Source organism: Myxine glutinosa, chromosome 4, assembly GCF_964187855.1.
Source record: "Myxine glutinosa chromosome 4, kmMyxGlut1.1, whole genome shotgun sequence".
NCBI classification, from domain to species: domain Eukaryota; kingdom Metazoa; phylum Chordata; class Myxini; order Myxiniformes; family Myxinidae; genus Myxine; species Myxine glutinosa.
The window spans coordinates 105,138,469-105,153,215 of record NC_136264.1 but is presented as its reverse complement, the minus strand read 5'-3'; the positions used below and the strand labels follow the sequence as shown (position 1 = coordinate 105,153,215).

The 14,747-nt window shown below is 42.1% G+C and overlaps 1 protein-coding gene across 1 annotated transcript in view; it reads left to right on the top strand.

Annotated features, from left to right (window-relative positions):
• LOC137425938 (glutamate receptor ionotropic, delta-1-like) overlaps positions 1-14,747 on the top strand; it is a 396,968-nt gene that overhangs the window by 164,032 nt on the left and 218,189 nt on the right. The gene's annotated exons all lie outside the window — the stretch shown is intronic.

Genomic DNA, 14,747 nt, shown 5'->3' with positions numbered 1-14,747 from the left:
ATGTATATGTATGTATGTATATATATATATATATATATATATATATATATATATATATATATATATATATATATATATATATATAAAGGAGGAGTGTCTGTGTGTCTGTGTCTGTGTGTGTGTGTGTGTGTGTGTGTGTGTGTGTGTGTGTGTGTGTGTGTGTGTGTGTGTGTGTGTGTGTGTGTCTGTCTGGATGTCCGCTTATAACTCAAGAACTACACATCGGAGAAAAGTTTTAGACACAGATTCGGAATCAGCATAAAATCCTGGTGGTTTTAGGCTACGTTTTATTTTAATATCAATGGTTTTAAAAACACCGCGCCAGCTGCAATTCCATGGTGTAGTTTGTGGCGGCGCTAGACGTTCGGGGTGTATTGCAATGGTTTGTCGGGTTTGGATGTGGGTCCAGAATAGCTCCGATTTCCTTATGTTCTTCCACTTTTATTTTGAATCTTCTGTTACAACGCCTTCCTTATCTACCTTATATCCCCCCGACGAGGCCTCTACATAATTTCATGCGGCAGAATTTCGTGCATTTTGAGTGAAAGAAGTGAGACGAAGTTGTAGGAGGAAGAAGAGGCGCGGTCACTGTGGAGGCCTCGATCGTGAGTGGAAATGGCGGGAATTGCGTTTGTATCGCAAAGTAAAGGATCTGCATTCATTTCTGAACTTGCATTGGTGGATTGTTATACATCTGCATTATTTTTCATTAAAAAACTTTATGTTGAACTTGAAGGCTCCAAGCACGGACTATATATATAGCCCTCATTGAGGTAAAAATAAAAGTAAAAAGCCTGCTATCGCTTGCCAAGCTAGCCGTTCCCCCCTCCCCCTCCCCTCCCCCCTCTCCCTCCCTTCCCCTCTCACCCCCTCCCCCCTCCCCTCTCACCCACCTCCCCCCTTCCCCTCCACTCCCCCCTCCACTCCCCCCTCCCCCCTCCACTCCCCCCTCCCCTCCCCCCTCCCCCCTCCACTCCCCCCTCCCCCCTCCTCCCCTCCCCCCTCCCCCCTCCTCCCCTCCCCCTTTCCTCCCCGCTCACCTCCCTCCCCCTCCCCTCTCCCCCTCCCTCCTCTTCTCCCCTCTCCTCCTCCGCCTCCCTCTTCTTCTCCCCTCTCCTCCTCCCCTTCCCTCCTCTTCTCCCCTCCCCCCCTCTTCTCCCCACCCCCCCTCTCCTCCCCTCCCCCCCCTCTTCTCCCCTCCCCACCCTCTTCTCCCCTCCCCACCCTCTTCTCCGCTCCCCACCCTCTTCTCCCCTCCCCACCCTCTTCTCCCCTTCCTCCTCCCCTCCCTTCCCCCGCCCGGCAATGCCGGGTACTTCCCATGGCCAGCTGTACGTGGGCTGCTCGAGGTTTGGAAAACCAAGCAATCTTTATGTCTTGGCACCAAGTAAGAAAACCAGAAATGTTGTACACCAAGAGGTTTTGAGGAATTGAAAATTGATAAAACGTCATGTAGGAAATGTACTGTGATATTGCTCTAAAATATACATGTTCTTTTCATCATATATTTGTATTATTCTTATTCAACCCGGGCGAAGCCGGGTACCTCAGCTAGTATATATATATATATATATATATATAATATATACTAGCTTGGCTAAGCGTCGTTACTGAGGAACGGGCTCATTTTAGCTGAGGATAATGACTGTACCTGAGTTGCTGTGTTGTCATGATTTACACCAATCATAATACAAACAATTATTTTGCACAAATGTATTTGTTGTGTTTGTGATATTATATTTTTTATAGGCAATTTAGGTTGAAGATTCAGGTTGAATGTTTTTTTTTTTCAAGAAAGAACCCCTCAGCACATACATCGGGGAGGGGTAGGTGCAGACTGGAAGTTTTGGACGATTATACCTCACCACCACGTAATTCAAAACACCTCACCACCACGTAATTCATTACACTTCACCACCACGTAATTCAAAACACCTCACAGCCATAAAACATGTAATAAAACACCTCACCACCACGAAATTAAAAACACCTCACCACCACGAAATTCAAAACACCTCACCACCACATAATTCAAAACACCTCACCACCGAGTAATTGAAAACACCTCATTACAAAGTCATTTAAAACACCTCACAGCCGTAAAACACGTAATAAAAACACCACACCACCACGAAATTAAAAACATCGCACCACCACGAAATGGAAAACACCTCACAGCCATAAAACACGTAATAAAAACACCTCACAGCCACGAAATTAAAAACACACCACCATGTCATTTAGAAACACCTCACCACCAAGTAATTCAAAACACCTTACCACCACATAATTCCAAACACCTCATCACCAACTAATTCAAAACACCTCACCACTACATAATTAAAAACTCACCACCATAATTATAAATACCTCACCACCACGTAATTCAAAACACCTCACCACCATGTGATTTAAAAACCACCACAACGTTATTAAAAACACTTCACAACCACGGAAACAAAAGTTTGAGGGAGTCGTTAAGTGACAACACAGACATTGCCCAGATGTGTCGATATATAGATAAATGACTGTACCCGAGTTGCCGTTTTGTCATGGTTTAAACCAATCATAATTCAAACAATTATTTTGCACAAATGTATTTGTAATATACGTGATATCACATTTTATAAACCATTGAAGTTGAAGCCTTCAGTTGAAAAAAAAAATTTTCCCGAAAAAATTCCCCAAAAAAATAATATATTTTCAAGAAAAATACCCTTAGGACATACCGACGGGAGAGATATGTGCATACCAGAAGTTTGGTACGATTTCACAAAAGTTTGAGAAAGTAGTTCAGTGACTAGACAATACAACACAGGACAACACAGGACAGGACAGATGCTGCACAGATATATATATATACTGTATATATATATATATATATATATATATATATATATATATATATATATATATATATATATATATATATATATATATATATATATATATATATATATATATATATATATATATATATATATATACATACATATACACACATACATATACACACATACATACATACATACATACATACATACATATATATATATATATATATATATATATATATATATATATATATATATACACATACATACATACATACATATATATATACTAGGGCATGCCCGTACTATATATATATGTAAAATTATATCCCCCCATCTATTTACATGAAATGGTTTGGTCCAAAGCGAACGGCTTGCGAGTACGGTGACAATCCCCCCCTCTATTTACATGAAATGGTTTGGTCCAAAGCGAACGGCTTGCGAGTACGGTGACAATCCCCCCCCTCTATTTACATGAAATGGTTTGGTCCAAAGCGAACGGCTTGCGGAGTTTGGTGAAGAAATCGCCATAGCGTGCACAAACGCGCAGGAAAGCGAAAGAATCGCAAATTAGTTTTAATTAGTTTTAAAACATAGTTTAACGCCAACATAGTTTGCCAACGTGAAATAAATGAATACGCTCTCAAATGTGCCGTCCGAGGCAGAGTCTGTTCGGCACGTTCGGCACACGTGATAGCTCGCTGCTCTCTGATTGGTTGAATCGTTTTTTGGACATAGCTCGGTAACTACTTGTCCGATTAATATGAAACCTTGAAAAGGCACATCCTCGGGTCCCCAGCAATATACCTGGCAAGTTTCAAGTATATCGGACCCGTGGTTGTCGAGAAACAGCGGTCACAGACATACAGACATACATACATACATACATACATACATACACACAGAGATTACTGGAATTATAGATAGATATATATATATATATATATAATTATATATATATATATAATATATATATATATATATATATATATATATATATATATATATATATATATATAATAATAGCGTAAGGACTCGACTTTGTTATCCCTTTTACGCCACACCCAGTGACCCGATGCCCACGGCACTAATGGATTTACGATCTACGAACCGCGTTCTTTGTTTATCACGTACAGACATACTCGAAAAATCTGAATTAGCCGACGTTGGGACCCAAAAGCATCCGATTAACTGCCAATACGACGCCATCTTACGACGCCATCATATTGGCGTCTGCTGGGCGAAGGCGAAGCAAGCCGTCCGCTGATTGGACAGGCGAAGGCGAAAGCAAGCCATCCACTGAGTGGACAATCCAGAGCATGCATTTGTGCCGGTGTCGGCGATTGTTGTGCACATGTGCACTCTTCATTCTCATCTTTCTTCCTAACTCTTACTCGGACAAGCAAATCCCCTATGCCATCCATAATGGTACACTCTATCCATACACCACATCCTCCGTTCCGTGGATGTTCCACGGGTTTCGGCGAGTATATAATAATAGCGTAAGGACTCGACTTTGTTATCCCTTTTACGCCGCACCCATTGACCCGATGCCCACGGCACCAATGGATTTACGATCTATGAACCGCGCTCTTTGTTTATCACGTACAGCCATACTCGAAAAATCTGAATTAGCCGACGTTGGGGCCCAAAAGCATCCGATTAACTGCCGATACGACGCCATCTTATTGGCGTGTGCTGGGTGAAGGCGAAGCAAGCCGTCCGCTGATTGGACAGTCGAAGGCGACAGCAAGCCGTCCACTGAGTGGACAATCCTGAGCATGCATTTGTGCCGGTGTCGTCGATCGCGGTGTACGCTAACCTCATCAGGTGGGTTTACCATAATTTCTTCCAACCGCGCTCTTTGTTTATGACGTACAGCCATACTCGAAAAATCTGAATTATACCCCGTATCAGACTCGCCCCATCTGATGCCAGTTTACCCTTCGTTCTACAGCGAACTCAGTTTCCTGTTCGCCTGGCATATTCAATGACCATAAATAAAGTCCAGGGCCAAACATTCCGTAAACTGGGTATCTATTTGCCTGCTCCTGTCTTCTCCCACGGCCAGTTATATGTGGCATGTTCAAGAGCACGGTCGTTCAAAGATGTGTATATCAAGGTTGATACTACGAGTACGCAAGGAGTCGTCAGAGGCTTGACTATTACCCCAAACATTGTTTATCCAGAAGTTTTAAAATAATTTCAACCTCTGATACTGCGTTCATTGTATTATATTCCTACTGCTCTGCCTTGACATTGACGCTTACCAATGCGCCAGTATGGGGCTAATTCCAGTCGATTTACTAAGTCGTTCATTTTTTAAAAGTCTGTGGTTCCACTGCTGTTCCTTTCCATTGACACATACCACTGCGCCAGTGTGGCCAGAGTGGTGCTATGCCGATTCCCATTACGAATCCATTCATTTTTCAAAAGTATATCGTAGCGTTGTCATTTAAGTAGATTGCAATAAATACGTTGTTCATATACGCACTCTTCATTCTCATCTTTCTTCCTAACTCTTACTCGGACAAGCAAATCCCCTATGCCATCCATAATGGTACACTCTATCCATACACCACATCCTCCCTTCCGTGGATGTTCCACGGGTTTTGGCTAATATATATATATATATATATATATATATATATATATATATATATATATATATATATATATATATATATATATATATATATATATATATATATATATATGGTTTATATGTATGTATGTATATATCTGTTTATGTATATATATATATATATATATGTATATATATGTTTATATGTATGTATGTATACTGTATATCTGTGCAGCGTCTGTCTTGTGTTGTGTTGTGTTGTCCTGGGTTGTGTTGTGTTGTCCTGGGTTGTGTTGTCACTGAACTACTTTCTCAAACTTTTGTGAAATCGTACCAAACTTCTGGCATGCACATATCTCTCCCGTCAGTATGTCCTAAGGGTATTTTTCTAGAAAAGGCTTCGTTTTTGTTTTTGTTTTTTTTTTGAATTTTTTGGGGAAATTTTTTTTTCCAACTTACGTTTTCAACTTCAATTGTTTATAAAGTATATTACAAATACATTTGTGCAAAATAATTGTTTGAATTATGATTGGTTTAAACCATGACAAAACGGCAACACGGGTACAGTCATTTATCTATACTAGGGCGTGCCCGTACGTGGGTGCAAAAAAACATGCGTGCAAACAACAACAACAACAAAAAACTTTGAAACCACGTGGCAGTAACGACCACAGAACCCCCCCCTCTATTTACATGAAATGGTTTGGTCCATTCGCAAAGCCAAAGCGAACGGCTTGCGAGTACGGTAGAACCCCCCCCCTCTATTTACATGAAATGGTTTGGTCCATTCGCAAAGCCAAAGCGAACGGCTTGCGAGTACGGTGACCATACCTTGGGAAGCACTTGTCCGATTAATTTCAAACCTTGAAAAGGCACATCCTCGGGTCCCCAGCAATATACCTGGCAAGTTTCAAGTATATCGGACCCGTGGTTGTCGAGAAACAGCGGTCACAGACAAACACACACACACACACACACACACACACACACACACACACACACACACACAGACACACACACATACACACAGAGATTACTGTAATTATAGATAGATATCTACACATCTGGACAGTGTCTGTGTTGTCACTTAACCACTCCCTCAAACTTTTGTTTCCGTGGTTGTGAAGTGTTTTTAATAACATTGTGGTTGTTTTGAATCACGTGGTGGTGAGGTATTTTGAATTATGTGGTGGTGAGGTGTTTTTAAATGACGTGGTGGTGAGGTGTTTTTAAATCACATGGTGGTGAGGTGTTTTGAATTATGTGGTGGTGGGGTATTTATAATTACGTGGTAGTGAGGTGTTGTTAATTATGTGGTGATGAGGTGCTTTGAATTATGTGGTGGTGAGGTGTTTTTAAATGACGTGGTGGTGAGGTGTTTTTAATTTTGTGGCTGTGAGGTGTTTTTATTACGTGTTTAAAATTTCGTGGTGGTGAGGTGTTTTTAATTTCGTGTTTTATGGCTGTGAGGTGTTTTTATTACGTGTTTTATGGCTGTGAGGTGTTTTTAATTGAGTGGCTGTGAGGTGTTTTTATTACGTGTTTTATGGCCGTGAGGTGTTTCTATTTCGTGTTTTATGGCTGTGAGGTGTTTTTAATTTTGTGGTGGTGAGGTGTTTTTATTACGTGTTTTATGGCTGTGAGGTGTTTTTATGTGTTTTATGGCTGTGAGGTGTTTTTATTACGTGTTTTATGGCTGTGAGGTGGTTTTATTTCGTGTTTTATTGATGAGGTGTTTTTATTATGTGTTTTTTGGCTGAGGTGTTTTTAATTTTGTGGTGGTGAGGTGTTTTTATTCCACGTTTTATGGCTGTGAGGTGTTTTTATTACATGTTTTATGGCTGTGAGGTGTTTTTATTTCGTGTTTTATGGCTGTGAGGTGTTTTCATTACGTGTTTTATGGCTGTGAGGTGTTTTCCTTACGTGTTTTATGGCTGTGAGGTGTTTTTATTATGTGTTTTATTGCTGTGAGGTGTTTTCAATTTCGTGGTGGTGAGGTTTTTATTACGTGTTTTATGGTTGTGAGGTGTTTTAATTTACTTGGTGGTGATGTGTTTTGAATTACTTGGTGGTGAGGTGTTTTGAATTACGTGGTGGTGAGGTGTTTTAAATTACGTGGTGGTGAGGCGTTTTAAATTACGTGGTGGTGAGGCGTTTTAAATTACGTGGTGGTGAGGTGTTTTGAATTATGTGGTGGTGAGGTGTAATCGTCCCAAACTTCCAGTCTGCACCTACCCCTCCCCTATGTATGTGCTGAGGGGTTCTTTCTTGAAAAAAAAAATTCAACCTGAATTTTCAACCTAAATTTCCGATAAAAATGTAATATCACAAACACAACAAATACATTTGTGCAAAATAATTGTTTGTATTATGATTGGTGGAAATCATGACAACACAGCAACTCAGGTACAGTCATTATCCTCAGCTAAAATAAGCCCGTTCCTCAGTAACGACGCTTAGCCAAGCTAGTATATATATACAGTCACGTGAAAAAGTAAGTACACCCCATGAAAAGTTTTGACTTTTTCAACATGTTTCAACATACAGCTATTTGATCTTCATTTCAACAATATTGATAGATAAAGGTGATGTAATATAACAAATATCATGAAACATTTACATTTTGTAGTCTATTGTGTAATTTAAATAAACATAAATGCAAATTTCGCATGTGGAAAAAGTAAGTACACCCTTGGCTCTAATAGGTGGTAGTAGGCGTTTCTTATAGCTGTCTACCAGTCTCTGACATCGACTGGGAGAAATTTTTGCCCCCTCCTCCATGCAGAATTCTTTCAGCTGTGTGATGTTTGAGGGCTTTCTTGCATGCACAGCTCGTTTCAAATCCCCCCACAACATCTCGATGGGATGTAGATCCGGGCTTTGACTTGGCCATTCCAGAACCCTCCATTTCTTTCTTTTCAGCCATTCCTTGGTGAATTTACTGGTATGTTTAGGGTCATTGTCATGTTGCAAGGTCCACCTTCGGTTGAGTTTCAACTTCTCCGACAGATGGCCTCACATTAACCTCAAGTACCCTCTGGAACAATGAAGAATTCATAGTGGATTCTACGATGATGAGCTGCCCAGGCCCTGATGCAGCAAAGCTGCCCCAAACCATAATATTTCCACCACCATGCTTTACAGTTGGTATCAGGTTCTTGTGGTCAAATGCTGTCTTTGGTTTTCGCCAAACATGTCTTCTGGTACTGTGGCCAAATAGCTCGACCTTTGACTCATCTGTCCAGAGCACATTGTTCCAGAAGTGCTGGCCTTTGCACCTAGGTGTTCATTGGCAAACTTTAGTCTTGCCCTGATGTTCTTTCTGGACAGCAAAGGTTTCCTCCTGGCACACTTCCCATGTAGATCAAATTTGTGCAGCTTCTTTCTAATGGTAGACTCGTGCACTTTGACATCAACAGTGGCAAGAGCTACCTGTAGGTCCCGTGATGACATTCTGGGGTTCTTAGAGACTTCTTTCAGCATATTGCGGTCTGCTCTCGGGCTGAACTTGCTGGGGCGGCCTGGCCTGAACAAGTTGGCAGTTGTTTGGAATCTTCTCCACTTGTAGATGATCTTCCGGACAGTCGAATGATTGATTTCAAATTGTTTGGAGATCTTTTTAAATCCCTTCCCAGACTCGTCGGCATCTATAACCTTCTTTCTGAAGGCCTCAGATAGCTTTTTTGATCTAGGCATGGTGACGCCGCACACTTCAACAACAAAGAGCAAACCAAACTAAATGTCTGAGGTTTAAATAACACAGATTCCTCCAAGATCCTCTCTTACGATGTTCTCATGATTTGCACCTGAGCTGGTGCACCTGATTCTAATTTTAGGTATTTGAAATAGTGAGAAATGTAGGGGTGTACTTACTTTTTCCACATGCGAAATTTGCAGTTATGTTTATTTTAATTATACAATGGACTACAAAATGTAAATGTTTCATGATATTAGTTATATTTTATATCACTTTTATCTATCAATATTGTTGAAATGAAGATCAAATAGCTGTATGTTGAAATATTATGAAAAAGTCAAAACTTTACATGGGGTGTACTTACTTTTTCACGTGACTGTATATTTGCATCTGCTGCGGCACACAGCGTCATTGTTCGATGCCTGGTTTCCGGTTGGTTTTTTATTAGTGTTGTTAACGGGCGATTTCTTACGAGGTGTGTGTTCTGCATGTGTCATAAGGAACAGAGGAAAAAATAACAGAGGCCATTACATGCAGGGGATTAATTTACCCATAATCCCTAGCTAATTAACAAACCCCACCCCTCTCATGGGGACAAAGATACAAGCTTAGACGACATCCGTTCTAAACAAATTTCCTAGTTATTACATGGGGTTTCTTCTTCTTAACAACAGTCGGAGCACACTACCTTTGCATGCACTCTACCTGGACTAAGGTATTGCCTACCTCCTACAAATGTAACTATATATATATATATATATATATACTAGTGCGTGCCCGTAAGTGCGTGACCATACGTGCGTGAACATTCGTGCGTGACCGAACGTGTGTGGGCGTACGTGCGTGGGCGTACGTGCAAAAAAAATTCGTTTGTGTTTGGTAAAGAAATGGCCATAACTTGGTTACCATTTGTCCGATTAATTTCAAACCTTGAAAAGGCATATACTTAGGTCCCCAGCAATATACCGGGGAAGTATCAAAAGAAGCAGCGGTCACAGACGAACACAGACACACACACACACACACACACACACACACACACACAGGTATTTCGTTGGCAAGCAAGTCTCACTCTGCTGAGTGATGAGGGAAGGTTGACGGTACCCTGATGAAGGTCATGGCGCCGCGTGCGACCAGTTACACAATTTTCAGTTCATTGGCGCTATCATTATGAACCACATACTCAATGGCTGATTTGAATTGCTGGACGTATGGGTTGCACTCATGAATGGCCTGTTGTGCTCTTAGAAAAAACTGCTCATTCAGGCCACTGTTTGAGGTGTTGGCACGACGATAATCCAGCTCATGGGCTGGATCGTGAAAGTAGATCTGAGCAAAGCGTGGGGTACAACCCAGATCGGCAAGAGGAGCACCAATGAAATGGTAAACCTTACCTTGTATGCGCACTCCAGGATTAAAGCCAGACACACCTATCTCTCGGACACCGATACTTGCCATTGCCAGCGCGTTGTTGTACTGTTTCGCGTGCTTCACAAAGTCCTGGTTAAGGAAAATGTTTTTATAGCATCTGGAGGTTGTGATGGAATTGAACCGGGTTTTGGATTCGTAGGATCATGCTTAAGGTCGACTTTGCCATGGTTACAGCAAAATCCTCTTCTCTCCTCATTCCACACCAAAGCAGCACAATGCGAGCATTTTGTGCATTGAAATAATGAGGTCCTGCTCAACGCGTGCCTGTACTCAACATATAGTCCTCTCGGAAGAAAGCGGTATCATCGTATCGAGCAAGGTTGCGATTGTCACGGTGAGCCTGCTAAAGTATCGCATGGTGTACGTCCTGATGGCGCAGGGCATCCCTTTCTTGCCGGTCTTCTCGCTGGTGAGGGATTTCTTCTGCACGATGCCGTGCCTCGCGTTCAGTGTTTTCTGCCAAGCGAGCAGCTCGTTCTTCATCCGTTTCAGCTGCACGACGCCTTGTCACGCGCATAGCGTCGCGTGTCAGGTGAGCAGCTTGTGCTTCGTCAGATTCCATAGCGCGAGCACGACGCGCAGTTTCCTTCTTTCGCTCTCGTAAACGACGAATGGATTGGGGCATTGTGTTTAACTCCAATCAATCTATAATATAGACAGTAAGTATATAGACAGTAAGTATAAGCCAGATACGACAGTATAGATAGATAAGAAAGTAAGATAGTAGTAAGATACAATCGAGACAGTAAGTCGTCACTATCCGTAAGTCCGCAAGTTAAGTCCTCACTGTCCGGAAGGTCGCATATCGCAGTTACGATGAATCGCAAATTAGTTTTATTGGCCAATTATTCTATTAGCGCCAACATATTTTGCCTTTTTGCTATTCCATCGCAAGGAGAAGCACAAAGAGAAGAGAAGAGAAGAAAGAAAAATAAAACAAAAACCTTTCAAACCCCGAGGCAGAAACAACAAACACACAGGCAGTTCCTTCGCTCTAGCGTGACCGTACGTGCAAAAAAAAAAACTTAAAAAAAAAAAACTTTCGCCGTTGCTTCGGTCTTCGCTCTACCTTAAAAAGGCACATCCTCAGGTCCCCAGCAATATAGCTGGCAAGTTTCGATTAGATCAGACCAGTGGTTGTCGAGAAACAGCGGTCACAGACATACACACACACGCATTGTGTTTACAATTACTGGAATTATAGAGAGATAACAATAGGCCCCCTTCAAAATCCCCAATCTCTCTCCAAAACCGACACTGGACACCTGCAGTCGAGGTTGCGTTCTGCCGATGATCTCCCCTGCTCGTTTCGTGGCCGCGTGCCACGGCACAGAACGCCATTACGCACGTGGTCCAAGTTGGTGAAGAAGGGGGGAGGGGTGACCACAAGGCGGCGCCCTATGTATGTGTTTGCTAAATAAATGGCCATGACTTGGTAACCACTTGTCCGATTAATATGAAACCTTGAAAAGGCACATCCTCAGCTCCCCAGCAATATAGCTGGCAAGTTTCGATTAGATCAGACCAGTGGTTGTCGAGAAACAGCGGTCACAGACACACAGATATTACTGGAATTATAGAGACTAGGGCGTGCCCATACGTGGGTGCAAAAAAACATGCGTGCAAACAACAACAACAAAAAAAAACTTTGAAACCACGTGGCAGTAACGACCACAGAACCCCCCCCTCTATTTACATGAAATGGTTTGGTCCATTCGCAAAGCCAAAGCGAACGGCTTGCGAGTACGGTAGAACCCCCCCCTCTATTTACATGAAATGGTTTGGTCCATTCGCAAAGCCAAAGCGAACGGCTTGCGAGTACGGTGACCATACCTTGGGAACCACTTGTCCGATTAATTTCAAACCTTGAAAAGGCACATCCTCGGGTCCCCAGCAATATAACTGGCAAGTTTCAAGTATATCGGACCCGTGGTTGTCGAGAAACAGCGGTCACAGACAAACACACACACACACACACACACACACACACACACAGACACACACACATACACACAGAGATTACTGGAATTATAGATAGATATATATGTATGTATGTATATATATATATATATATATATATATATATATGTATATATATATATATATATATATATATATATATATATATATATATACAGACTTGGCATTTAATATGGAATTTTTTTTTTGTGGGGGTGAACTTACTTTTCAAGATGATTTAAAACCAAAAGTTCATTGGAATTATGTTGAAATTATTCTAGATTTTGTTAATGTGACCTTTAAAAGAAACAAAAACCACATTTGACATTTTGAAGCAAATAAATTGATCCTTGAAAGTGATGTAAACTGATATCGAACTCAATTCACGGACAGTACTGTGTTAAACTTCTGTACGTTTTCCAGAAGTATCTCTTTATTTTGCACATTAGCAAAAAAAAAATTTCAACAAAAACAAAAGCTAAATTATGACTGGGATTATGGACAGTAAAATTACAGTTCAGTACTTCGTGTAACCCCCACAAGCATTGAGGAGAGCACGTACACGTCGAGGCATGCTGTTCACGAGATTTGCCAAGGTTTGGATAGGAATCGCTTGCCATGCAGTGACAATAGTCTGCTGCAATTCAAGCACAGAGGTAGGCTGCTGGTCCAAGTTGTCGATTTGACGCGTTAATTCTGCCCACAAGTTCTCCATCGGATTCAAATCCGGGGACATGGCAGGCCACTCCATATGCTCTACACCACGGTGAGCAAGAAAGTGTTGGATCATGCCTGCACGATGAGGCCGTGCATTGTCATCTTGGAAGACAAAGTTTGCTCGAAAGGCTGCATGAGCAAATGGAAGCAATGTTTCTTCCAGAATGTTCCTGTACTTGAACGGGTTCAGGTTTCCATTCAGAACAACCAGGTCAGTTTTGCCCCCTGCATAAAAAGCAGCCCAAACGGTCACCCCACCACCTCCAGCTTGGACTCTTGGCACTATACAATCTTCGTTGTGGGCTTCATGCACTTGTCTGCACACTCGGACGCGGCCATCTTGACGATAGACCAGAAATCTAGACTCGTCACTGAAGGTCACGTGATTACAGTGTCCTGACTGCCATTGATGGTGCTCTCTGGCCCACTGCAATCGGCGCTGGCTGTGTTGTCTGGTCAGGCGTGGCTTTCTCAGGGGACGCCTGGCACGATAGCCTGCTTGAACCAGTCGTTGGTTGACTAGCCTTCTGGATACAGGCACATTTGTCAGTTGCTGCCACTCAGCCCTAAACCGATTAGCTGACTTGGTACGGCCATTGCAGACTAACCGGTGCAGCTGGCGATCATCTCTCCTTGTGGTTCTGCGTGGCCATCCTGGCCTTGGTATTGGAGTAGGGACACCCCTCTGAGCATTTCGTTTCAGGATCTTTGACACCTGACCTTGAGTGATGCCATACTGCCGAGCAATAGCACGTTGTTTCATGCCAGAATTTCTTAAAGCCACCACTCCATGACAAACAGCATTGTCAAGTTGACGGACCATCTCCAGAGGAAGCGGCAATAACTTTTGTAGATGTGCAGCAGTTGTTTTCCACTAATACAGAACGCAACAACCCTTATATACCCGATTGTGAAGCCAATCGTCAAATGTACCTGTCCTTACATTTTGTCACGCCACCTGTGATATAATCCTGTTATTGACTTCTTTCCGCGAAAGACAATCAGTGACATGGTTCTTTCAACAAAGACATCACCGAAGGGTAAAAGAAACTCACCAGGTTGATATACTGAGTTCAGAAAGTAAACCCAAGTCAAGAAAAATATATATTCCATATTAAATGCCAAGTCTGTATATATATATATACCCCACTGTATTTGCCCCCATTGGTTTTGTGAGTTGTAAGGTTGAATATTGCTTCTGCAGGACCACGTAGCTGAAGCTATGCAGGAATGAGAGTCTGAAACTTTCCAGTTACCGAGCCTGCTCAGGCAGCCTCCTCCATAGATGTTAATCTGTCCAAAAGGGAGGTTCAAATGATATCAAATCAGTTTCCTGATGAGGATTGTATTGAATGGTTTGCCATTGATTTTCCAGCAGTAGTTGGCATAGCAGGATTTTGGATTTTGGCCAGCCTGTCAGTGACAATCACCGAATCATTTCCGAAGGACACTCTGGGAACTTTAAGGTCCACTCGCTACAACCAATTATGGCAAACGGGTCCCTAGATGAATATCCCATCTGACG